The 27,135-nt window shown below is 42.4% G+C and overlaps 1 protein-coding gene across 1 annotated transcript in view; it reads left to right on the top strand.

Moving 5' to 3' along the window:
- Nucleotides 1-6,660: 6,660 nt before the first annotated feature.
- The window catches only part of PTP4A3 (protein tyrosine phosphatase 4A3), a 122,569-nt gene continuing 102,094 nt past the window's right edge, over nucleotides 6,661-27,135 (top strand). The window contains exon 1 of the mRNA XM_058174460.1: nucleotides 6,661-6,810. The gene's annotated coding sequence lies outside the window, so the exon portion shown is untranslated. The remainder of the gene's footprint in view (nucleotides 6,811-27,135) is intronic.

The raw sequence follows: 27,135 nt of genomic DNA on the forward strand, positions 1-27,135 counted from the left end.
CAGAGAAGAGCAACAAAGATGATTAGGGGACTGGAGGCTAAAACATATGAAGAACGGTTGCAGGAACTCGGTATGTCTAGTCTGATGAAAAGAAGGACTAGGGGAGACACGATATCCCAATAAGTGTTCCAATATCTCAGGGGCGGCCACAAAGAAGAGGGAGTCAAACTATTCTCCAAAGCACCCGAGGGTAGAACAAGAAGCAATGGGTGGAAACCAATCAAGGAGAGAAGCAACTTAGAACTAAGGAGAACTTTCCTGACAGAACAATTAATCAGTGGAACAACTTGCCTCTAGAAGTTGTGAGTGCTCCAATAGAATAGAATAGAATAGAATAGAATAGAATAGAATAGAATAGAATAGAATAGAATAGAATCTCCATTCTAATAGAATCTGTTGTTTTGTTATTCCTGACAGTGAGAACAATTAACCAGCAGAACAACTGGCCTTCAGGTGCTTTGGAAAATATGTTGACCACCCTTATTCTCTGTCTAGGACAAATATTATTGGCCAAGTGTGATTGGACACACAAGGGATTTGTCTTGGTGCATATGCTCTCAGTGTACATAAAAGAAAAGATATCTTCCTCAAGGTACAACACTTACAACGCTTAATGATAGTCATACGGTACAAATTTAACAATTAATGATGCAACACTTAATGATAGTCATAGGGTACAAATTAATCAATGGAACAACTTGCCTCCAGGAGTTGTGAATGCTCCAACACTGGAAGGTTTTAAGAAGAGACTGGACAGTCACTTGTCTGAAATTGCATGGGCTTCCTTTCCTGAGCAAGGGGGTTGGACTAGAAGACCTCCAAGGTCCTTTCCAATTCTGTTGTTCTATTCTATTGCGACAGCTGAGGTCGCAGAGCTGCGGAAGAAGGCCCCTTTTTAAAGAGGGCGTCTTTTGCACCCTTCTGTGTTTCTGCCAAGCTTTGTGTGTGTGTGTGTGTGTGTGAAGGTATCTCAGGCTCACGAAGAGACCCCCTTGCTTATTTCTAGCTTGTGCGGCACTGCAGTAAACAGACACTCTCTGGGGAACCTCGAGCGATCTCAACTGGTGGTGGGCTGTGCTCCGGTCCAGGCATGACGTCAGTCCAGCGTCCCAAGGGCTCCGCGAGGAAGACCCAGCTGCTGGCTAATCTATCTTCTCATCCGGCGCTTTCTTGGGATAACCCACCCGAAGAATTCAGAAGGGGCCTTTAAATAAACCCCGTGTAACCTATACTGTGAGAAGCTCTTTCATTTCCCCCCCCCTCCCCACTTTTCTTTTTTTATATCAACTCTCCCTGTGCCAGCACTCAGACATTCAATACTTTTCCTGACTTAAGAAACATCTCTGAGTCAGGAGTTGATCTAGTGAGAGAACGACGGGGGGATTGAAAGGGATCACGGGGGATCATCTAGACTGACTCTCTGCGGCGGTGCAGAGAAACCAGTTAAACCATCCTTGACCAGCCTCCTCTTAAAAAACATCTCTATCAGCTGGAAGGGACCTTGGAGGTCTTCTAGTCCAACCCCCTGCTCAAGCAGAAGACCCCATACCATTTCAGACAAGTGGTTGTCCAGTCTCTTCTTAAGGGCCTCTGGTGGCTCAGGCTGGTAAGACAGTCTGTTATTAACAGCAGCTGCTTGCAATTACTGCAGGTTCAAGTCCCACCAGGCCCAAGGTTGACTCAGCCTTCCATCCTTTATAAGGTAGGTAAAATGAGGACCCAGATTGTTGGGGGCAATAAGTTGACTTTGTATATAATATACAAATGGATGAAGACTATTGCTTGACATAGTGTAAGCCGCCCTGAGTCTTCGGAGAAGGGCGGGATATAAATGCAAAAAAAAAAATATTTAAAAAAATTAAAAACATACAACTTAACATAACATAATAACAGAGTTGGAAGGGACCTTGGAGGCCTTCTAGTCCAACCCCCTGCCCAGGCAGGAAACCCTACACCATTTCAGACAAATGGCTATCCAACATTTTCTTAAAAATTTCCAGTGTTGGAGCATTTACAACTTCTGCAGGCAAGTTGTTCCACTTATTGATTGTTTTGTCTGTCAGGAAATTTCTCCTTAGTTCCAATTTGCTTCTCTCCTTGATTAGTTGCCACCCATTGCTTCTTGTTCTACCCTCAGGTGCTTTGGAGAATAGCTTGACTCCCTCTTCTTTGTGGCAACCCCTGAGATATTGGAAGACTGCTATCACTTCTAGAGGCAAGATGTTCCACCGATTAGTTAATAGAATAAGAGAGGTGGAAGGAACCTTGGAGGTTTTATAGTCCAGTCCCCTAATTAAGCAGGAGATCCTGGACCAATGGCTCTTCTTTAAAGTCTTTAGTGTTGGAGCAACCACAACTTCTGGTGGCAAGTTATTCCACTGGTTAATTGTTCTCACAGTTTGGAAATTTCTCCTTAGTTCTAGGTTGTTTCTCTCCTTGAAAGTCGCCTAGTTTTCATCCGTTGCTTCTTGTCCTACCCTCAGGTGCTTTGGAGAATAGCTTGACTCCCTCCTCTTCTTTGTGGCAGCCCCTCAAATATTGGAAGCCTGCTATCACGTCATCCTTAGTCCTTCTTTTCTCTAGACTAGCCATGCCCAGTTCCTGCAACCGTTCTTCATATCTTTTAACCTCCTTGCCTTTAATCGTCTTAGTTGCTCTTCTTTGCACTTTTTCCTAAACCTCGACATCTTTTTTGTAACGTGGTGACCAAAACTGGATGCAGGTGGAGAGTCCACAATTTTGATAGGCAGACTTTCCGCCGACGTGAAGATCTTACGGCTGAGATGTTTTTCTTTAATTCTATTCTATCTTCTATTTCTTATTCTATTCTGTTCTATTCTGCATTCTATTCTATTCTATTCTATTCTAATCCATTCCATATTTTCTATTCTATTCCATCTTCTATTTCTTATTCTATTCTATTCCATTCCAGTCTATTCCTTAATTAAAATATTGATCACGTGACCAAAGGGATGTTGCAACGGTGAAGTGAAGAACGGTCATAAGTCACTTATTTCAGTCTTGTCATAAGTTCAAACAATCACCAATTAAATGGTTGTAAGTTGAGCACTGCCTGTATAAGCTAGACAGAGAAATTAGGGGCCGTGGTAGCTCAGGCTGTAAGAAGCCTGTTATTAAAACACAGCAGCCTGCAATTACTGCAGGTTCAAGCCCGGCCCAAGGTTGACTCAGCCTCCCATCCTTTATAAGGTAGGTAAAATGAGGACCCAGATTGTTGGGGGGGGCAATAAGTTGACTTTGTAAATATACAAATAGAATGAGACTATTGCCTTATACACTGTAAGCCGCCCTGAGTCTTCGGAGAAGGGCGGGGTATAAATGTAAATAATAAAAAATAAAAATTGAAAAAACCCCTAGAGTAAGAGGACCTAAACCACTCGAGACCCAGTTTGGTGTAGCTGTTTTAAAGCTCTGGGACTAGAAACTTGGGAGACTTGAGTTTCCCAGTCTTGTTTCAGGCGTGAAGCCAGTTGGGTGAATTTGGGCCGGTCACTCTCTCTCAGCCCCAGAAAGGAGGCAATGGCAAACCATTTCTTAAAAAAAAAAAAAAAAACTTGCCAAGGAAAACTGCAGGGATGTCACAGCAGCAGTTGCCGGGGGGAGGGGGGGGAGTTTGACTTAAACAGGCCTAGAAATACACACACACACACACACACACACACACACACACATATCTATAGGGCTGCCAGGAAAATTGTATGACTTTGTGTAACCGCCAGGGTTCACACTCAGCTCAAGAGCGGAGCTGCCTGTGAAACGAAAAGGACGAGGCACAAATTAAAGACACTGGAACAACACAAATGGCACAAATTGGCAATCGGGGTTGCCAAAGAACTAAGAAAAGTGCTGGCAATCCTTATGATTTATATTGATATATTGACCATCATTTGTGTTGTAAGTGTTGTACCTTTGATGTATTTTTTTTCCTTTTCCTTTTCCTTTTATGTACACTGAGAGCATATGCACCAAGACAAATTCCTTGGGTGTCCAATCACACTTGGCCAATAAAGAATTCTATTCTATTCTATTCTATTTTATTCTATTCTATTCTATTCTGTAATATATTATCTATTCTATTTCTTTTATGTACACTAAGAGCCTATGCACCAAGACAAATTCCTTGTGTGTCCAATCACACTTGGCCAATAAAAAATTCTATTCTATTCTATTCTATTTCTTTTATGTACACTAAGAGCATATGCACCAAGACAAATTCCTTGTGTGTCCAATCACACTTGGCCAATAAAAAATTCTATTCTATTCTATTCTATTCTATTCTATTCTATTTCTTTTATGTACACTGAGAGTTTATGCATCAAGACAAATTCCTTGTGTGTCCAATCACACTTGGCCAATAAAAAATTCTATTCTATTCTAAAAGTAAAGTTGGCCTTGAGAAAATGGTTTAGAGAGAGAGAGACTCTGTTAGAAACAGAACAAGCAAGGCTTTCTATGCCCTGATGCATCTGTCCCAAACTTTTTATATAAGAACATTTATTGGGACTCATTAAAACTTTGCCTTCTTGTTCCAAGAATTCAGTCTTACGAGTATTGGCATGAGATAAAGGTTCTCCAGATTTCGGTTTCAAGCAGCAAGGGATATTTTAAATCTTTGCAATGCCAATAATCTTTTTTTTTAAAAAATGTTTTAACTGTTCCCAGCAAAGTCGGTAGTAATGATGTATTTCCGAGTCTCGTAAATACTTCTCATTTGTTCCCCAAACTTTACTGCATGCAAAACTAGAAAACCCCGATGCATTAAGTTACTTAATAGAGAGAAATGTCATTATTCATTTATCTGTTATGATTATATAGCCTATTTCTTCAGATGGAGGAAGGGAAGGGAAGGGGGCCACGGAAGTTTATCTGTATCCAGTTGGCTTCCTCAATAACTCCCCTAAAAGGATGCCAATGACCAGCTGTCTGCAAGGAGTATCAATCCTTCCATTCCCCACCATCCGGTCAGAGCTGAAGAAGCTTCTTGGGTGAGAAGTGAAATGTCTTCAAAAGAAAAAAACAGGAAGTCCAATTGCCTCTTGAAAAAAAGCACCTTTGGGACAACCATGACCTGGATGACTGGGAATCTCTACAGAATTCCAGCTGGGAAGGTTATACCTGGGGGATCACATGACCCCGGGACAGCGCGAGTATCATAAGGCATGCCACTAATTCTGCTTGAATTGTTTTTATTACAGGACCAAGAGGATGTTGCAAAAAAAAAAAAAAAAACTGGTCCCAAGTCACTTTTTTTCAGTGCCGCCCTGGGCCACTAAACGGATGGTCGTTAAGTGAGGACCGCCTACTGTTTAACCAGACGTGGTCACGATGCTTGCCTCTTTCCTTCATTCCATGTGCGCGGCTTTCTCCTGGTTCGAAATAATTCCTACAGAGGAATTATTGAGTCTGTCATTTGCACCTCTATAACGGTCTGGTTCGGTTCTGCAACCCAACAAGAAAGACACAGACTTCAGAGGATCATTAGAACTGCAGAAAAAATAATTGCTACCAACCTGCCTTCCATTGAGGACCTGTATACTGCACGAATCAAGAAGAGGGCCGTGAAAATATTTACAGACTCCTCGCATCCTGGACATAAACTGTTTCAACTACTATCCTCAAAACGACGCTATAGAGCACTGCACACCAGAACAACTAGACACAAGAACAGTTTTTTCCCGAAGGCCATCACTCTGCTAAACAAATAATTCCCTCAACACTGTCAAACTATTTACTGAATCTGCACTACTATTAATCTTTTCATCGTTTTCATCACCAATCTCTTTCCACTTATGACTGTATGACTGTAACTTTTTGTTGCTATCATTAAGGGTTAAATTGCAACCTATGACCATCATTTGTGTTGTAAATGTTGTACCTTTGATGTATTTTTTTTCCCTTTTCCTTTTCCTTTTATGTACACTGAGAGCATATGCACCAAAACAAATTCCTTGTGTGTCCAATCACACCTGGCCAATAAATTCTATTCTATTCGAAACGCACCCGCGCCAAGCCCAAGCGCTGCATTGGCACGTAGGACACGCGTGCCTCTATCCATCCGGGCTCTGTCTCAAGCCACAAAAGTCCACGCCGGAGACGCTAACCCTCGCCTAAGGCAGATTTCCCCAACCGGGATCACCCGAGACCCTCCACCCACCCAGGACCACCAAAGGCGCCCGCGAGCGCCCGGTTGCAAAAGCAAAGCCGCGAGCTCCGCGCGCCTCGTGCAAGCCCGGCTCCGGCCCCGCCCACCCCGCCGCCGCATCACGTGACCAGGCCCGCAGCCGGCCTCGCTCTGTCAGGCAGGCGGCGGCGAGGCAAGGAAAGGGGCGTGGCTGGGGAAACGCTCTCTCGCTCTCTCTCTCTCTCTCTCTCTTCCCGGGGCGCGAGCTCGGGGCGGGGCCGAGTTCCCTGAGCAAAAAAAAAAAAAAAAATAAGAAGGAAGACGCGCTCCGATTGGCTGCTTCGCTCGCCGGCTCTGGCGCGCGCGCGCCGCCCTCCTCCCCCCCACCTCGTCCCCGTAGAACGCCTTTGGCTGCGCGTGCGCGTTCGCTCGCTCCTTTCCTCTCTCTCTTTTTTTTTTCTTTCCTTTCCCCTCCTCTCGCTCTCGCTCTCTTTCCCCCCCCCCGCCCCCTCCCACCTTCCGCCCGGGCTTTGCACGCGGGAGGCGCGAGGCTTTTGCGCTGCTCCGGATTTGCAAAAAAAAAATAATAATAATTATAATAATAATCCAAAAAAAAATTCCAAAATATATATATATATATCTCCAAAATAAAACACCGAACTATACGGGTAAGGAGGTCGTGGGGGAAAAGGTGCGGGAGGTTGCATCCCACTCACCCACCCACCCACGCGTGGAGGGAGGGGGGGCACCCCGGCTTTTATTCCAACCCCCTCCCCACCCCCGGGAGAAGCGTGCATGGCTCGGCTGGCCTTGCGCTGCTGCAAGGATTAGGAGTGGGGGGGGGTTGGAAAGGGGGCACGTGCGAGTGGGTGGGTTGCAAAGTCCCGGGTGCACCACCGGGGTGAGCGGGGAGAGGGGTTTTTTTTTTTGCATGCATGCATGCATTGGGCCTCGCCCTGCTTTCCTTCGGCGGCGCGGGGAGCGGGGGGGGGGTCCGCGATCCTGGGAAATTTGCAAACGGGAGAGGGGAGGGCGGTTGTAAAAAAATTTTTTTAAAATCGCTTCCCCCATTCCCCCCCCCAACCCCCCGATTGCACCGAAAGGCCTAAAACGCGGGTTTTTTGCATTGCATGCATTGCATTGCATTGCACGCCCGCCCAGTGGCGGCTTTGCATTTTCGGCGGACCGATCCTGGAGGAGCCTCCCGGGTGGGAAGGGAAGGGAAAAGAAAAGAAAAGGGTGAGACCCGAACCCGGGGTGTGTGGGGAAGGCGCAGCAAGGAGGGATTGGCAAGGTCTGGATTGTTGCACGTGGGGCAAAACCGTCCTTTTGCGCGGGAGGGGGGGCTTGCAAAGAACCTCAAAGCCCATCGGGCTGAGCAGCAACCGCGGTTAAGAGGGTTGGCGCCCCTGCGACCCCGGCAGGGCTAAGCCTGCATCCGTGTTGCATTCAGACGAGACGGGAAAGCTGCGATGATCCCAGTCGTGGTTTATTATTTTGCATGGACCTTCCTTCCTTCTTTTCTTCCTTCCCATATCTTTTCCTCCTTCCTTCCCTCCCATATCTTTCCTTCCTTCCTTCCTATATCCTTCCTTTCTTCTTCCTTCCTTCCTTCCCTCCCAAATCTTTCCTTCCTTTCTTCTTTCCTTCCTTCCTTCCCATATCGTTCCTTCCTATATCCTTCCTTTCTTCCTTCCTTCCCTCCTCCTTCCTTCCCTCCCATATCCTTCCTTCCGGCTGGGACCCTTGACCTGTTATTCAACTGGGGGGGGGGCTCGACAAGGCGTGGCAGGGAACAAACCACCTTTAAGCCCACTTTGTTGTGTGAATGCATCCCGTTGCCTGTCAGACGGTCTCTGGAACCAGGGGAAAATGGCCAGATGAAGGGATTTGAGTGCTTCCTTCTAAATGAGTGAGGGGTGCACTTTATTGTTGGAAAAAGAAGATGCTTGGAGGGTTTCCTGCTTCTTGAGGTTGGGTCTAGAATGGAGCAGAATTTGGAAAGAAAGATGGATCAATCAATCGGAATAAGAGCTGGAAGGGACCTTGGAGGTCTTCTAATCCAACCCCCTGCTCAAGCAGGAGACTCTTACACCCATGATGGCGAATCTGTGGCACATGTGCCAGAGGGTGGCATGCAGGACCCTCTAATGGCACGCCAGCCACCACCCCAGTTCAGCTCCGCTGCGCATGCTCATGTGCCTCACGCTGGCCAGCTAGTCTTCGGGTCACTGCAGTGCATGCAGGGGGCCACACGCTCGTACAGGGAGTGTGGGGTGCGTGCAGGGGGCCATGCGCGGAGGGGCTGGGAGCATGCACGAGGGTCACATGTATTGCATTTCGGGGGTTCGGGCAGGGGTGCACGCTATAGACTCTCAGTCTGGAAAAGATTAGCCATCACTGCTCTGTACCATTTCAGACAAGTGACTGTCCAGTCTCTTAAAAGCTTCCAGTGATGGAGCACCCATGATTTCTGGTGGCAAGCTGTTCCACGGGTTAATCGTCCTCGCTGTTAGGAAGTTCCTCCTGAATTCCAGGTTGCTTCTCGACTTGATTATCCCATAGGTGCTTTTTCAAGGGACGACTGGACTTTCTGTTGTTGTTTTTTTCCATTTCTCATCCAAGAAGCTTCTTGGATGAGCTGAAGAAGCTTCTTGGATGAGAAGCAAAACGTCTTCAAAGACAAACCAGAAAGTCCAAGGGGCCTCTTGGAAAAAGCACCGTTGGACAACCCTGACCTGGATGACAAGAGAATCTCCATAGACATCTCTCCTTGATTAGTTTCCACCCGTTGTTTCATGTCTTGGCTTTTGGTGCTTTGGAAAATAAGTTGACCCCCCTCTTCTTTGTAGCAGCCCCTCAAATAAATGAAATATTATTACTATTTTTGCATTTATATCCCGCCCTTCTCCGAAGACTCAGGGCGGCTTACACTGTGTTAAGCAATAGTTTTCATCCATTTGTATATTATATACAAAGTCAACTTTTATTGCCCCCAACAATCTGGGTCCTCATTTTACCTACCTTATAAAGGATGGAAGGCTGAGTCAACCTTGGGCTTGGTGGGACTTGAACCTGCAGTAATTGCAAGCAGCTGCTGTTAATAACAGGCTGTCTTACCAGTCTGAGCCACAGAGGAATATTGCCATTCATTCATTCATTCATTCAGAATAGAGCTAGAAGGGACCTTGGAGGTCTTCTAGTCCAACCCCCTGCTGAAGCAAGAGTCCCTATACCAGGGGTCTCCAACCTTGGCAGCTTTAAGACTTGTGGACTTCCAACTCCCAGAATATCAGCAAAGCTGGCTGAGGAATTCTGGGAGTTGAAGTCCACAAGTCTTAAAGCTGCCAAGGTTGGAGAGCCCTGTTCTGGACCATTTGAGACAGGTGGCTCTCCAATCCTTAAAAGCCTCCAGTGATGGAACACCCACAACTTCTGGAGGCAAGCTGTTCCACTGGTTAATCGTTCTCACAGTCAGGAAAGTTCTCCTTAGTTCTAGGTTGCTTCTCTCCTTGATTAGTTTCCACCCATTGCTTCTTGTTCTACCCTCATGTGCTTTGGAGAATAGTTTGACCCCCTCTTCTTTGAGGCAGCCCCTCAAATATTGGAACACTCCTATCATGTCTCCCTAGTCCTTCTTTTCATTAAACTAGACCCACCCAAATCCTGCAACAGACTTTCATTTGTTTCCGTCTCCAGGCCTTTAATCCTCTTAGTTGCTCTTTTCTGCACTTTTTCCAAACTCTCAACATTTTTTTTTTCTAATGTGGTGACCAAAACTGAATGCAGTATTCCAGGTGTGGCCATACTAAGGTTTTTATTGAAAACCTCAGCCATTGCAAAAGATTGTTTTAGAATAGAATAGAACCACAGAGTCGGAAGGGACCATGGAGGTCTTCTAGTCCAACCCCTTGCTTAGGAAGGAAACCCCTACACCACTTCAGACAAATGGTTTTCCAACCTCTTAAAAAACTTCCAGTGTTGGAGATTTAACAACTAGGGTGTGATCTAAAACTTACTTGGCATAATAGCAGTTTGTGGGAAACCCCTCCCCCAAGAATGAAAAGTTTTGATGAATATTAAAAAATGCATAGTACCAGTTTTAATCTAAAACTGTTCGAAGCTTGGCGACTTTAAGATGGGTGGATTTCCAACTCCCAGAATTCCCTCAGCTGGCTAGGAGAATTCTGGGAATTGGAGTCCACCCATCTTAAAGCAGAAGTAGAAGTAGAAGAATAGAATAGAATAGAATAGAATAGAATAGAATAGAATAGAATAGAATTTAAAAAATTTATTGGCCAAGTGTGATTGGACACACAAGGAATTTGTCTTGATGCATATGCTCTCAGTGTACATAAAAGAAAAGATACCTTCATCAAGGTACAACATTTACAACACAATTGATGGTCAGTAGATCAATATAAATCATAAGGATTGCCAGCAACAAAGTTCCAGTCATACAGTCATAAGTGGAAAGAGATGGGTGATGGGAACTATGAGAAAATTAATAGTAGTGCAGATTCAGTAAATAGTTTGACAGTGTTGAGGGAATTATTTGTTTAGCAGAGTGATGGCCTTCGGGAAAAAACTGTTCTTGTGTCTAGTTGTTCTGGTGTGCAGTGCTCTATAGTGTCGTTTTGAGGGTAGGAGTTGAAACAGTTTATGTCCATGATGCGAGGGATCTGTAAATATTTTCACGGCCCTCTTCTTGATTCGTGCAGTATACAGGTCCTCAATGGAAGGCAGGTTGATAGCAATTATTTTTTCTGCAGTTTTTTCCAGAAACACTTTATTTTATTATTTTATTATTTTATTTTATATTATATTTTATTATTATTAATTTTATTATTATTATATTATTATTTTATTTTATTATTTTTTCTGCAGTTTTTTTCAGAAACACTGCTCTAAAACATCATCTTCGCAATCGGACTGGCGAAGGCTGTGATTTTTAAATATTAAGTTTCCAACTTTATATTCGGAAGGCTTTGCTAAGTCCACACGATTTCGCCTGCCTCCCCTGCGGCTGCATTTGATATAATTTGATTAAGTTTGGTGCCCAGTGTTGTACCACAGACAGCCTGGCACCTTCCTTGACAGTCTGACCTATATATACACGAGCGGCGTCAGCCCTTGCAAAAGAAGGCTGTAGTTACGACATGGCATTTTGTAGAATTGTCTGCAGTCTTTTGTCGTGCATGGAATTAAAGCGCTTCGTGTACCTTTTAATACACGAATGTTTCACCACGTAACTTTTGATACAGGAATGCACCAAATAATCTTTGCAGAGCTATAGAGAAGGAATTTAAAACTTCCTTGGAGCTTTGCTCTGGCGGTTTTTGGTCATTAAAAGAGTTTTAGGACAGCTACAGTCCAGGATCATTGTTTCGGTTGTATATGTTCCTGGGATCAGCCATCTGTTTCACATCTGCAGTGTTTATCCTAGGGGAAAAACACATTTGGCTTCAGGTGATGCAGACAGGTGGTGTGTTTATAGCTCATGCGTCTTTTTAACCATGAAAACTGCACTAAACAGGTAATCCTCGAGTTACGACCATAATGGAGCTTTGCCTAAAATGGTCAGTCTCGATAGCGTCTGTAATCGAGTCACCCAAAGGGAGTAATTTTATGAGAATTTTTTTGACATGGTTGGGAACCAATTCAATGCTTTGCTAAGAGATGATAGTACAAAAAAACCAGAAGCAAATTTCTGGATTTGTGGGGTGGTTTTTTTTTTTTTTTTTGCGAAACCGTCATAAAATGAGATAACGTGGCTGCAGGATGCTACAAATGGCCATAGCCGTGGTTTCGGTGGCTAAAGTGCAGCCATGTGGCTATGAAGGAGGGAATCCGTCAGAACTTTGAATCTGGGTTGTAAGGGCCCTTGGAGAGGTTGGTTATCAATTAAGGATTATCTGTACGCTACAGATAATCCTCGATTTACGACCGCAACGAAGCCCAAAATGTATGTCGCCACGCGAGACGCTTGTTAGGTGAATCTTGTCCCATTTTACGTCTTTTCTTGTCGCGGATGTTAAGTGAATCACTTCAGGTTTTTAAGTGTGTCACCCGCTTGTTAAAACGAATTGGGCTTCCCCCATTGACGTTGCCTAAAATCGTAATCCTAAAATCTTGATTCCTATCTTGAGAGGAATGTGGACCCTACGATTCACTTCAAGCGCCGGTTTAATGGTAGTGCGTTAATTCTTAATTATGTTTCGGGACACACCTCTGGAGATCAGGATTAAGATCTGCGGGCAGCCACCTGGAGATAATTCTTACGGTGAAATGAGTCACACAAATGTAGACTTGTGGCCCCGAACCGCACCCTCCAAAAGCCCAATTTTGAGTTGTTCTCCGGTTGTTGTCACAGCTGATTGTGCTTGGTGTGGCTGTTGTATCCAAAACGGCCTCCATGGACCTAACCCAGTGTGATTCACTTAACAACCGGCTTCCCAACTTATGAACTGCAGTGATTCACCTAACACAACTATGGGAAGAAAATCTGTAAGATTGGGCAAAAAACTCACTGAACAAATGTCTCATTTAACAACAGAAATTGTGATTCACTTAACAACTATGGGAAGAAAATCTGTAAGATTGGGCAAAAACTCAGAAATTGTGATTTACCTAAGAACTATGGGGGAAAAAAATCCATACGATGGAGCAAAACTCACTGAACCAGATGTCTCATTAAACAACAAATTGTGGTGCATGGCAACTGGGAAATAGGGCCGTGGTGGCTCAGGCTGTAAGAAGCCTGTTATTAAAACACAGCTGCCTGCAATTACTGCAGGTTCAAGTCCCACCAGGTCCAAGGTTGACTCAGCCTTCCATCCTTTATAAGGTAGGTAAAATGAGGACCCAGATTGTTGGGGGGGGGCAATAAGTTGACTTTGTAAATATACAAATAGGATGAGACTATTGCCTTACACAGTGTAAGCCGCCCTGAGTCTTCGGAGAAGGGCGGGATATAAATGTAAACAAAACAAAACAAACAAACAAATTCATGATGATGTCACTAGCTAGATTGGTGCCTCATGTTAAGCCGTGCTTATTTATATTATTCTATAATAATAAGTTATAATAAAGGATTAAGGCAGTTCTTGAGTTACGACCGCAATGCGGCTGAAATTTATGTGGTTATTTGTTAAATGAGATTTGTCCCATTTTACGACCTTCCTTGGCACAGTTGTTAAGCGAATCACTGCAATTGATAAGTTAGCAACCCAATTGTTAAAGTGAATCTAGCTTCTCCACAGGTTTGGTTTGTCAAAAGGCCGAAAAGAGTGATGAGGACAGATTGGGAAAAAGATCTTAATATTGAAATACCAGAGTCAGATTGGAATGTGAATTGGAATAGTAGAATTATGAGAACTTTATCTATAAGGATTAAAGAGCATAATTATAAAGTTGTTTGGAAATGGTATTTGACTCCAGTAAGATTGTCACAAATGGATAAAAAAATTAGTAAAAAATGTTGGAGATGTGAGATGGAATTGGGGACTTATGAACATATGTGGTATAAATGTGATAAGGTTAAAAAGTTTTGGCAACAATTGGAGAAAATGATATTTGAAATGATGGGGAAAGTAATAATATTGAGAGTGGAAACTATATTATTGTTGGTAATTAAGGAAATAGAATTAACAAAATATGAAAAAGAATTGATTAGAATTATGATTATAATAGGTAGAATTATAATAGCTAGATATTGGAAATTAGATGTGATTTTTAGAATAGAAGAGTGGAATTCTGAAATGTGGAAATTAGCCTTAAATGATAAAATGACATGTGATATTAAAATTAGAAGTGGTGTGTATAAAGAAGATATTTTCTGGAAGACTTGGAAACCATTTGTGGACTTTGCGCTTGGAACATTGGACGCCTCGGTACCTGTACCTCGAGAACGTGGATTTTGGCAATCATGAGGATATATCCGAAGACCCAAATCTTCCTTTTTTTTTATGTATAGCACAAGGGTGGAAAAATGTATTTTCTTTTTTTTTTCTTTGTTTGTAATGTTAAAAAAAAAATTAAAATAAAAAAAAAACTAAAAAAAAAAAAAAAGGCCGAAAAAGGTGTCCACACGATCCTGGGAAACTGCAACCGTCATAAATATGAACTGGTGGCCAAATGTCTGATTGTGTCACATTTGTTAAGTGAATCACTGCAGTTCTTAAATTAGTAACATGGTTGTTAAGTGAAACGGGTTTCCCCATTGTCTTTGCTTGTCGGAAGGTCGCAAAAAGGGGTTAGGATACTGCAACCGTCATAAGTGTGAGTCAGTTGTCAATGGCTGAAGTTCGATCACAAAATTTGATGCGGCAGTGGTCATAAGTGTGAAAAACGGTCATAAGTCACTTTTTTCAGTGATGTTGCCACTAAATGAACTGTTGTAAGTCGAGCATTGTCTATTTCCAATTGGTAAATCTTAACTTTGTCAGTTGTTTATTTATTTCGTGCATGGGCGTAGCAATATCAATTAACATTTCAACTAGATTAGTGGAACCCAATAAAATATAAATGTCAAAAAGATGCATGTTCAAATATTAAAATCTTAGGCCATCTAACCATTGACCAGCATTGTTTAATTTTTTTAAAAAAATCAGATACTGGACCCACTTTCTTTGTGAATCTAAGGGTTAAAAAACTGTCTTTAAAATATCTTTTTTTAAAAAAAAAACTACTTTAAATGCCATAGCTTATATTTCTTGGGATCTGGGGTCGGATATTAAATGCTTGGCTCAATTCTCTTCTTGAAGTGGGCTTGGCAAAACACAACAAAGGACCATTGTTGAGTGCATTTGTGTAGAAAGCAACAAAAATGTGTAGAAATTGTGTAGCATTGTGTAGAAAGCAGCAACCTTATTAGGCCTAAGGTTGTTGCTTTCTAAAAAAAATTTCCGGTTGTCTGCATGCACAGGTCAAGGTAGTCCTTGGCTTATGACTGCAATTACAACTAGAATCTAAGTAAGGCATTTACTGTTATGATTGTCTATGCCACTGTTGTTAAGTGAATCGCAGCTCTTAAGTGAACGTTATGGTGGCTGAATGAATCTGGTTTCCTCCGTTGACTATGCTTGTTGGATACTGGCTGTGAAGATCACAAATAGGACGCTGCAACCATCATAAATACATCCGTGTTGCCAAGTGGCCGGATTCTGATCACCTGACTGTGAGGATATTGCAATGGTCGTAAGTGTGAGAACCGGTCGTCACTTTTTTCAGCGCCGTTGTAATGTTGAACGATCGCTAGATGAATGGCTGTAAGTCAAGAGCTGCTTGTATAACTAAGTCACGATGTGTCTTTTTTTTTCCAGCTTAGGATAATAGTTGATCCTTTGAATTGTGATTAGTAAGCTGATTGTGATTGGTGTGCCCAGGGAATTGTGACTTCATTTATTAAATGAACATTTAATACAATGTCTTGCCCGCAAAATTTGGGTGCGTGTACTTCACCTTCCGCCATGCGTTTTTGAATGCGCCGTTCTGCAATTTATTGCATCAGTTTTTGAAAATTGTTTTTGAACATTGAAAATTTGAAAAATTTTCCACAAATTCCTTGTGTGTCCAATCACACTTGGCCAATAAATAAATAATTCTAATTCTAAAAGAGATTGGTCTCCACGTTTTGAAATAGCGTGTCCAATTTTCAGGAGCGTCAAACGTTTACGTTAAACGTGAGCTCAGTTTCTCCATTTTGGAGTGCAGCTCTCACCCAGATGTCTCAACCAGGTGAATTAAGTTGGAAATTGTAACGTAAACCTATCCGGAGGACGCTTGTTTGAGGAACAATGATGGAACCAAGCCGGGTTTAGCACCAAGGAGAAGAATGGGAATGTAGAAACTATCAGACAACAGACAGAAAGAGCTGGAAGAGAAGAGAAAAAAAGTAATTGAGCAATTGTCTACCATTAAATTGTGTGTGTCAACACTTAAAACACCACATAGATTTTCTCCTGGAAAAGTCAGTGATAACACTGAACACCTTCATTGTCCTCCACATAAGAAGGTATGAATGCCCCCCAAAATGTCTTCCAAGAGGCTTAAATCAAAGGAGGATAAAGTTTTTATGGAGTATTCAAAGAAATGTGTACGGTCAGAGCAATTCAACCATAGAAGATGACAACCTTGGGAGACACGGTGTTTTCCTTGCTGAAGATCTCCAGATATTTTCCCTCCGGTTGGATATCTTATAGATCATCTCTTCCCCATCTCAGATTCCATTTAACGTGGGAAGTGCCCCGCGGGTGCCCATATCTGCAATGCTGGTCATGTTTCATTGAGGGCATCTCTGGATTTTAATCTAGGCTTCCATGCAGAAGAATGCTGAGTAGGAAGGAAAATGTCCCTCAAAGGTCCAACAGCCCACATGCTTTTCAGCACAAATCTTGCAGCCAGATCACAATTGCTTGGAAGATAAGAGGGAAGAAGCTTGTCGAATGACGCACGTCAGACCCTGAGCTGTCATATCAGCATCTAACCAAATGAAATTTTGTGATCCATCCAACAAAATGAGATTTGATGTCGAGAAATGCAAAGTCTTACACTTACAGAGAGAAAAACCCAATGGACAGGTACAGAAGAGGTGAAATTTGGTTCGAGAGCAGTAACTGGGAGAGGGATCTTGGAATCTTAGTGGACAACCAGTTAAATATGAGCCAGTGGTGTGCAGCGGCAGCCGAAAAAGCCAATGCAATCCTAGGTTGCATTAGCAGAGGGATCAAATCACTTTACAGATCATGTAAAGTGTTAGTACCACTTTATAAGGCCTTGGTAAAACCAGAATACTGCATCCAGCTTTGCTCACCATGATATTTAAAAAAATGTCAAGACTTTGGAAAGAGTGCAGAGAAGAGCAACAAAGATGATTAGGGGACTGGGGGCTAAAACATATGAAGAAGGATTGCAGGAACTGGGTATGCCTAGTTTAATGAAAAGAAGGACTAGGGGAGATATGATAGCCATGTTCCAATATCTCGGGGGCTGCCACAAAGAAGAGGGAGTCGGGCTGTTCTCCAAAGCACCTGAAGGCAGGACAAGAAGCAATGGGTGGAAACTAATCAAGGAGACAAGCAACTTAGAACTAAGGAGAACTTTCCTGACGGAACAATTAATCAGTGAAACAACTTGCCTCCAGAAGTTGTAAATGCTCCAACACTGGAAGTTTTTAAGATGAAATTGGACATCCATTTCTTTGAAATAAAATAGAGTTTCCTGCTTGATCGGGGTTGGACTAGAGGACCTCCAAGGCCCCTTCTAGCTCTATTCTGAATGAATGAAGGAATGCCCCCTCTAAATTTCATGTTTTATATGGATAAAGGTAAAGGTTCCCCTCGCACATATGCGCTAGTTGTTCCTGACTCTAGGGGGCAGGTGCTCATCTCTGTTTCAAAGCCGAAGAGCCAATGCTGTCCGAAGACGTCTCCGTGCTCACGTGGCCGGCATGACTCAACGCCAAAGGCGCACGGAATGCTGTTGCCTCCCCACCAAAGGTGGTCCCTATTTTTCTACTTGCATTTTTTACCTGCTTTCAAACTGCTAGGTTGGCAGAAGCTGGGACAAGTCACGGGAGCTCACCCCGTGACGCGGCAGTAGGGATTCGAACCGCTGAACTGCCGACCTTTCGATCGACAAGCTCAACGTCTTAGCCACTGAGCCACCGCATCCCCGCTTTATGTGAATACCCTTTAGTATATCCTGCAGTCAGGTTTCCAAGTTGTATCACAATTGTGGCTACACGCATGCCAATTTCGGGTTCGACATCTGCTATGCAGACCAGGGAAGTGAAGTCTTTAATCCATTTCAAAGGTTTTATTATCAAAGGTCTTTTCTTTCGAATGGGGAGTAGGTTTCTTTACCTATTAAGCAGAGCTTCCAAATCTTCCTAGCGGGGCCAAGAAAATGCAAATTTCAAAAGCAAGACTGCCAACTCTGTCGTGTTGGCATCTGTAGCGGTGGTAGAAAATTGGTAAGAGTGACCTTCGATCCCAATTAATACCGTCCTGCGTTTTCCCATCTTCAAAAAACAGCCTTTGTGCCTTTGAACGTTCAGTCACATTCGTGTAGATTTGGGTTTGTTCTTTTAAGAGTCGGCGAAGGGGAGAAAAATTGTATGAATTACTGGCAAAATTCAGACTGGAATTGCTGGTGCAAGGAAGAGAACAAAGCCGCTTTTGTGGGGCGAGAGGCGAGCTGGCAAGGATCTCAAGTTCTTCAGGAGGTGACCTCCAGGCATCAACTCCATCCCCCCCAAACTGGTGGGCAGGAGATTTCTGCAAGATGGCGGCATGCCAAAGGGGCACTTTCTCTCTTCTCCTCGCTCTCTTGAAAGTTTGCACCCATGTCTGTCTGCTCCCTTTCGATTCCTCCAATTTGAAGGTTTCATTTTACTAGAAGCGCGCTCAAACCTTCTGCTCGAAATAAATTTCCCTGTCCCACCAGGCTTGAAATTTTAGGTCTGGCTAGCCTCGAACTGCTCGGTCTGCATTCCGACCTATGCTTAGTTCATAAGATGATTTACCAATATGTCCTACCTGTAAATGAGTACTTTAATCATTTAACACAAGGGCTCTCGATAAATTTAAACTCAATGTAATTCGCTCTTATCTTGATTGTAGGAAATACGACTTCTGCAATAGAGTAGTTAATGTCTGGAACGCTCTACCTGATACTGTTGTTAGTTTCTAATCCCCATACCTTTTACCTTAAACTATTGTGGACCTTTCATGTTTGTTAAGAGGTCCCTAAGGGGGCGTGCATAAGCGCATCAGCGTGCCTACCGTCCCTATCCTACTGCCCCCATTTATATGTAATCCTATGTGTTTATGGCTATGTTTTGCCTATTTATATCCTTTTACTTGTGCCCATTTTTTTTTCATGTGCCCATGTCTATGTCTATACTGTTACTTGTTTCCTTGTACTTGTTGACAAATACATAAATATAAATAAATTTTGTCTTGAAGGACCTTGCAAAGAGAAACGCCTTCACCAGCTGGTTCAGTTTTAGCAGAAATAATCAAATCCAAAGACATGATGCTTTTTAGTGGAAGTCCTGTTGAGTTCCGCAAAGGCAGTAAAAACCAATGAAAAATAGAATCACAGAGTTTAAAGGGGCATTGGAGGTCTTCTAGTCCAACCCCCCACTGAAGCAGGAGACCCTATACCATTCTGGACAAATGGCTGTCCAATCTCTTCTTTAAAGTGTTGGAGCGTTTACAACTTCTGGTGGCAAGCAGTTCCACTGATTGATTGTTCTAACTGTCAGGAAATTTCTCTTTAGTTCTAAGTTGCTTCTCTCTTTAATTAGTTTCCACCCGTTGCTGCTGCTTTTTTTTTTGGAAAAGCTTTTTTTTATTTTTAACAACAAACAAACATAAAAACATCTTCAATCCAAATACAGTCTGTCGGTGGGCAGATTACAAATGCTTTGTGCATTGTCCGCATATGCATCTCATAAATTTAACTAGTCTTAACATTATGCCAATCTTTCCTTACTACATCATTCATCCCATCATCTTAAATCAATTTAATTCGAAATTCTCCCTTACAATAACCTTCCTCAAATCTTTTTTATTGTCTCTTCCCTTCTAACCACTGATAAAATAAATCCCGTATCTTATAATATTGTTTATCTTCCTGTTCTCTAATCCACCCGTTGCTTCTTGTCCTGCCTTCAGGTGCTTTGGAGAATAGCTTGACTCCCTCTTCTTTGGGGCAGCCCCTGAGATACTGGAACACTTATGTCACCCCTAGTCCTTCTTTTCGTAAAATTAGGCAGCAACGGTTCAGCAACCGTTCTTTATATGTTTTATCTTTGAATCCCCTAATCATCTTTGTTGGTCTTCTCTGCACTCTTTCTAGAGTCTCCACATCTTTTTTATAGTGGCCACCAAAGCCGGATGCAATATTCCAAGTATCTTAACCAGTGCAGTGGAGGTCTTTATAAGGAGTCCTCAACTTACAACCATTTGCTTAGTGAATGTTTGAAGTTACAATATCCAAAAGTGCCTAAATTGACTTACAACCGTTTTTAAGACTTACGAGTATTGCAGCACCCTCATGGTCATATGATCCAAATTCTGATACGTGGCAACTGGCTCATATTTATGACGGTTGCAGTGTCTTGGGATCAAGTGATCACCTTTCGCGACTTTCTGACAAAGTCGGGAAGCCAGATTCATTTAACTGTGTTACTAACTTAATAACAGTGATTCACTTAACTCTGGTAAGAAGGGTCATAAGTTGAGGACTATATCATCTATCTATCTATCTGTCTATCTATCATATATCTGTCTATCTGCCTGCCTATCTATCCAGTCTGTGTGTCATGCATCTTCTTTTTTTATTATTATTATTATTTGCATTTATATCCCACCCTTCTCCGAAGACTCAGGGCGGCTTACACTATGTTAAGCAATAATTGTCATCCTATTTGTATATTTATATACAAAGTCAACTTATTGCCCCCAACAATCTGGGTCCTCGTTTTACCTACCTTATAAAGGATGGAAGGCTGAGTCAACCTTGGGCCTGGTGGGACTTGAACCTGCAGTAATTGCAAGCAGCTGCTGTTAATAACAGACTGTCTTAGCAGTCTGAGCCACCAGAGGCCCTCTTAAACTCTTCCAGGGGTGAAGCACCCACAACTTCTGGTGGCAAGCTGTTCCGCTGGTTAATTGTCCTCACTATTAGGAAATTTCTTCTTAGTTCTAGGTTGTTTCTCTTGTTGGTTAGTTTACATCCATTGTTTCTTGTCTTGCCTTTTTGTCTGTATGTATAGGTATATATATGTGTACGTATTTATATGTATATGTGTGTATATGCATACACACAATAACTAGACACATATACAGAAAGTTGGAATGCTAAAATCATACCTTTGTGAGATTATGTATGTATGAGTGTGTATACATGTATATGTATATGTATGTGTGTATATTTGTGAATATACATGTATATCGGGTGGGTTTCAGCAGGTTCTGATCAGTTCTGGAGAACCGGTAGTGGAAATTTTGAGTAGTTCGGAGAACCGGTAGTAAAAATTCTGACTGGCCCTGCCCCCATCTATTCTCTGCCTCCCAAGTCCCAGCTGATCAGGAGGAAATGGGGATTTTGCAGTAACCTTCCCCTGCCACGCCCACCAAGCCACGCCGAAAGAACCAATAGTAAAAAAAATTGAAACCCATCACTGATATATGTGTGTGTATGTATGTATATATATATAGAGAGAGAGAGAGAATAGAATAGAATATAGAATATGTTACAAAATAGAGAAAATGGAATAGAATAGAATAGAGAATATATTACAGAATAGAATACAATACAATAGAATTCTTTATTGGCAAAGTGTGATTAGACACACAAGGAATTTGTTTCCGGTGCGTAAGGTCTCAATATACATACCACAATAATATATGTATATGTATGTATATACGTATGTGTATATGTTTTCATAGATTTTCACGGGTATAGGTATGTAGGTCTTGGCGTAGTTTGGTCTTCTGTGTAAGGTTGAGAGTATCTTGGCGACGTTTCGACGGGGTCCCACTCGTCATCTTCAAGCTGGTACTTTTGGCTTCGTGCTTTGCTCGCACAACCACGAAGCCGAAAGCACCAGCCTGAAGATGACGAGTGGGACCTCGTCGAAACGTCGCTAAGATACTCTCAACCTTACACGGGAAAAGACCCGAATACGCCAAGACTTGTATGTGTATATACATACACTAAATTTGTAGACACATATTTAGAAAGAGTTGGAAAATTAAAATCGTACCTTCCTGAGGTTATAGACCTCATGAAGGTCTGTGGGGGCTCCGACCCTGTGGAACGAACTTCCCCTCGGGCTTCGACAACTACCTGACCTTAGGACCTTTCGCCGCGAACTTAAAACCTATTTATTTCGTATGGCTGGACTAGCTTGATTTTTACCTTTAAATTTTAATTGAATTTGATGGGTTTTTAAATTTTTGTAATTTTATGGGGGTGTATGTTATTTTAATTTTTGGGCAAATTTAAATCAGTTTTTTAAGGGTTGTTTTAACTATTGTGTATGTCTGTATTTTATCTGCCTGTTCACCGCCCTGAGTCCTTCGGGAGAAGGGCGGTATACAAATTAAAACATTATTATTATTATTATTATTATTATTATTATTATTATTATTATTATTATTATTATTATTATTATTATTATTATTATTATTATTATTGATCTATAGATATAAATGTATATATAAAAGCAAACAGCGTAGATGTAAAAACTGCCTGCCCGCATAATGCGTCTTTTGAGAATCAACCCCGAGGTGTGCTATTCGGGAATAATTTATGCGCACGTTCCCATGTTGCTTTCTTCTGCTCCTTCTCGAGATGTATTTTGGGCTTCCCAAATAAGCAAAGGAAACCCCTGGCTCCTTTCAAAATTTGGCATCCCAGCGATTCAGAAGAGGCCGGTTCACCGACTCCGCTGACCCCTTTCCTGGGGTGTTGTCCTGAGGTTGAGAACCTTGGCCCCTACTTACTAAATGAGCAAAAACCACATTGCAGCTGGGAGCGGTATTTTTGGATTCTTGTGTGAAAGGAAAAGGGCCAGAAAAGCCCCGCTGCCAAATTTTCATATTCCCAGGAAATTAATTCACCCCGGAGTTGACTTCGGTTTGGACTTTTTAACTCATCGAAATAACGTTACATCTCCTTGACCAAGGGGTCTCCAACCTTGGCAACTTTATGCCTGGAGGACTTCAACTCCCAGAATTCTGGGAGTTGAAGTCCGCCGGGCTTAAAGTTGCCAAGGTTGGAGACCCCTGTCCTTGACGACCCCTCAAAAGTTTGGGTCGATGGACATACCGCCACCATGTTTCCACAGGCTTATTCTGGAGAAACACAGCACCGTTTTTTTAAATCCGTAACAGATAGTCCTTGAACTTATGACTTTGTTTAGTGTCCGAAGTTGCAACGGCCCTCAAAAACCGTTGATTTATGACCGTTGTTCGCACTTAACGACCGTCATGGCATCCCCGTGATCATGTGATTAAAATTTAGGCGCTTTGGGCAACCGCCGTGTATTTACCTCACGTTCTGGAATCGTGTGATCGCCGTTGTGACGTTCCCATCCGACTTCCAACAAGCGAGCCAGATCCGCTTAATGGCAGCATCATTCAATTAAATGCGGTGATTTGCTTAACAACCACGTTTTTTTTTTAAAAAAAAAAGGTCTTACAATTGGACGTGACTCACTTAGCAACCATTTTGCTCTAGCAAACAAAACTCTGGGTTTCGATCTTGGTCGTGAGTCAAGGACTACCTGTGACAATTAGAAATGATTTGGTTAATCGTGGGGGAGGAGTCTTTGCTGTTTTTTATATAAATTGGCAATTCATTCTAAAAAAAGTCTTTGAATCCTTTTGCTGTCTATATAAGTCTTATTCTTCTCTTTAAAGTTGTTTTATTGTTTTCTTTGTGTCTGTTTTTTTCAGTTTGTATGCCAATCATCCACCTGGTTTATTTGCATGTTTAAGACAGCGTTGTTTTGTTTTCTTTTCAATATCTGAAACTAAGAAATTTGTTGTTGCAATCATTTTAGTTGATTAAGTGTGTTGGGATCTTCCGGTGAATTCTGGAGTTCCTTCTCCTTCAGTTTAATTTCTTGTAGCATATTTTGGATTTTGTTCCTCTGCGTTCCTCTTAATTGCTGAATTATATTGTATAAAATGCCCTCGTATCACAGTGGCCTTACAAGCATCCCAAGCGCTTATCAAATTGGTTCTCTTAGCTAAATTATTAATAAAATAGTCTTAACAGATCAAGAGAGTTGGAAGGGACCTTGTAGGTCATCTAGTCCAACCCCTCACCCAAGCAGAAGACCCTGCACCATTTCTGACAAATGGCAGTACAACCTCTTCTTGAAAGCCTCCAATGATGAAGCTCCTGCAACTTCCGAAGGCAACTTCTGTTCCATCGTTTGATTGTTCTCACTGTCAGAAAATTTCTCCTTATTTCTAGGTTGAATCTCTCCTTGGTCAGTTTCCATCCGTTATTCTTTATCTGGCTTTGGGGTGCTTTGGACAATTGCTTGACCCCCTCCTTTCTGTGTAGTCCCTCAAATATTGGAAGACTGCTATCCTGTCTCCCCTGGTCCTTCTCTTCACTAGACTAGCCGTGCCTAGTTCCTACAACTGTTCTTCCTATGTTTTAGCCTTCAGTCCCCTAATCGTCTTTCTTGCTCTTCTCTGCACTCTTTCTAGAGTCTCAACATCTTTTTTTATAGTCTGGTGACCAAAACTGGATGCAGGATTCTAGGTGTGGTCTTACTAAGGCTTTATAGAGTGGTGTTAGTACCTCCCTCAATCTTGATTGTATCCCTCTGTTAATGCAATTTAGGATTGCATTGGGTTTTTTGGCTGCCACCACACACTGCTACCTCATATTTAACTGGTTGTCCACTAAGACTCCAAGACCTCTCTCATAGTTCCTGCTTTTAAGCCTGGTTTCACCCCTTTCTATATGTGTACTTTTGGTTTTTCTTGCCTAAGTGTAAGACTTTACTTTTCTCTGTGTTGAATTTCAGTCTTGAAGTACCTGCTGACATTTTTCTAACCCTCTCTAGTCTCTGCAAAACAGACTCATTTAATCTCCATTTAAAAGCATTAAAGAGTCGTTCTTTCCTAACTGACCAAGTCGGTGGTGGGGTGGACAGCTGTGCTTGGAACTCTTACTGGAATTCCCATAAAAACTGAAGCATCCCCACCAAAATAATTCAGAACTTTGTGTGTTGTAATCACGTATGAGTTGCAAGCAAGGAGCAGGTATCAAATTTGCAGATTTGATGTAAAAAAAAAGGGGGGGGGTGTTTAAGAACGACCCTCTCAACAACATCTACCATGTTCTGCAGAAGATCAAAGGTGGATTGTGTGGATACAGTCATGTATCATCATCTAGCTCGTCGTTGTTTTGGAGAAGGGTCCTTCGAGAGATTTTACGACTTGTCATAGGTCCTGTGAAGTTCCCATCTTCCATGAGATCAAAGCAATGGGCCTCCTTCCAAACTGTGGTTTAAAAAGATCTTAATTTGCATTGATTTCTAAGGGACCTTAGAACGAAGGAACTCATTATCTATCTGCTCGGAAATGATGAAATTTCAAATTGGCTTTAGCTGTGCCATAAGGACCGCATTTTTTCGGAGTATAAGACACTCCGGAGTATAAGATGCACATTAGTTTTTAGGGAGGAAAACAAGAAAGAAAAAAATTCTGCCTCTGCCTACCAGCATCTGTTGGTATTCATCTGGCTAGCGTCCTTGCAGCAAACAGCCTGGTAAACTTCAGCACATTATCGCAGCCTGATTTAGCATGAACGGCTGACTGGCGGTTGGATCGGCCTCCCAGAATACTGCCAATCAGCTGTTCCAGACTGCAGAGATAACCACAGCCCATCACCGCCTGCGGACGTTGCATTTTCTGCCTCCACGCATCATGTTTTTGGCCTTCGCACACTGTTGTAGACCCATTCTAGGGTGCGTGGATCACCACAGCACATCGCTGGCGATTGCCACCTCTATACGTTGCGTTATCGGCCTCCACGTGTTGCGTTTTTGGCCTCCGCACGGCCCATTTTTGGCCTCCATGTATCGCCAAAAATGCAACGCACGGAGGCCAAAAATGGGGCATGCGGAGGCCGAAAATGCAATACATGGAGGCTGAAAATTGCCAAAGGATGGGGGACAGTGAGTGGGCCCGACTTCAGCAACATTTTTTGTATAAGACATACCGCAATTTTCACTCACCTTTAGGGTGGGGGGACAAAGTGCGTCTTCTTCTCTGAAAAATGCAGTACACACGATCCTTATTTACAGTTTTCTGCAGGGCTAATTTTGCTGATCAGAAAAAGATATTTATTTACAGGTAGTCCTCGAATTACCGCCACAATCAAGGTCAACATTTCTCTTGTTAAGCGAGACATCGGTTAAGTGAGGTTTGCTCCGTTTTACGACCTTCCTTGCCTCAGTTGTTAAGGGAATCACTGCAGCTGATAAATTGTTCAGTGAATCTGTCTTTGCTTTGTCAGACGGTCGCAAAAAGGGATCACGTGACCTTGGAACCGAGCAACGGTCATAAATATGAACCGGTTGCCAACCTTCTGAATTTTGATCATATGATCGTGGTTAGGGCGTGTCCAATTTTTCAAGTTTTCAATTTCCAAACATTAAGGGTATTTAAAAGTTTCTGACACGCCTTGGGGATGGTAAAGATTTTTGGGTTCCTTTAATATAATTTAGATGTGCTTGGTAAGTAACTACATAAATATCATAACTTTTGAACATTTTGTTTGTATCATTTGGGGATGTTACAACCGTTGTAACTGAAAAACGGTCGTAAGTCACATTTTTCAGTGCTGTTGTAACTTTGAACGGTCACTAAATGAACTTATAAATTTAAGATTACCTTTATTTAGTTTATCAGATTTATATGCCTCTTCCAACTCTCTTATTTTGTTAGACCGATGACCGTTTCTCACACTTATGACTCACGTTCGCGAGATCAGTATTCAAATATGGCAACTGACTCGGATTTATGACCGTTGTAGTATCCCTGGGATCATCTAAACCCCTTTTTGCAACCTTCTGCGAAGCCAAGTCAACGACAAAACCAGATTTACTTAATAACCGTATTACTAACTTAACACCCGCAGCAATTCCCTTAACAACCGGAGGAAGAAAACTCGTAAAATGGGGCAAAACTCACTTAACTGTCTCGCTTAGCAACAGAAGTGTTGGGCTCCATTGTGGTCATAAATTGAGGACTACCTGTAAAATAATCCGGTCCATTTTGGGGATGAGCGGAGAAGGGACCGCTGGAGATTCACGGTCTGCTTGTCTTTGTTTAATCGAACTTCTTCCAGTCGGAGTGAATCTCTGCAGGGCATTTGGTAAACATGGTTTCAGATGACCGCTCAGGTTTCTTTCGCAGGGATTTGTAAACCGAGACGAGATGCCGTAG

The sequence above is a fragment of the Ahaetulla prasina genome, chromosome 3 (assembly GCF_028640845.1).
Source record: "Ahaetulla prasina isolate Xishuangbanna chromosome 3, ASM2864084v1, whole genome shotgun sequence".
NCBI classification, from domain to species: domain Eukaryota; kingdom Metazoa; phylum Chordata; class Lepidosauria; order Squamata; family Colubridae; genus Ahaetulla; species Ahaetulla prasina.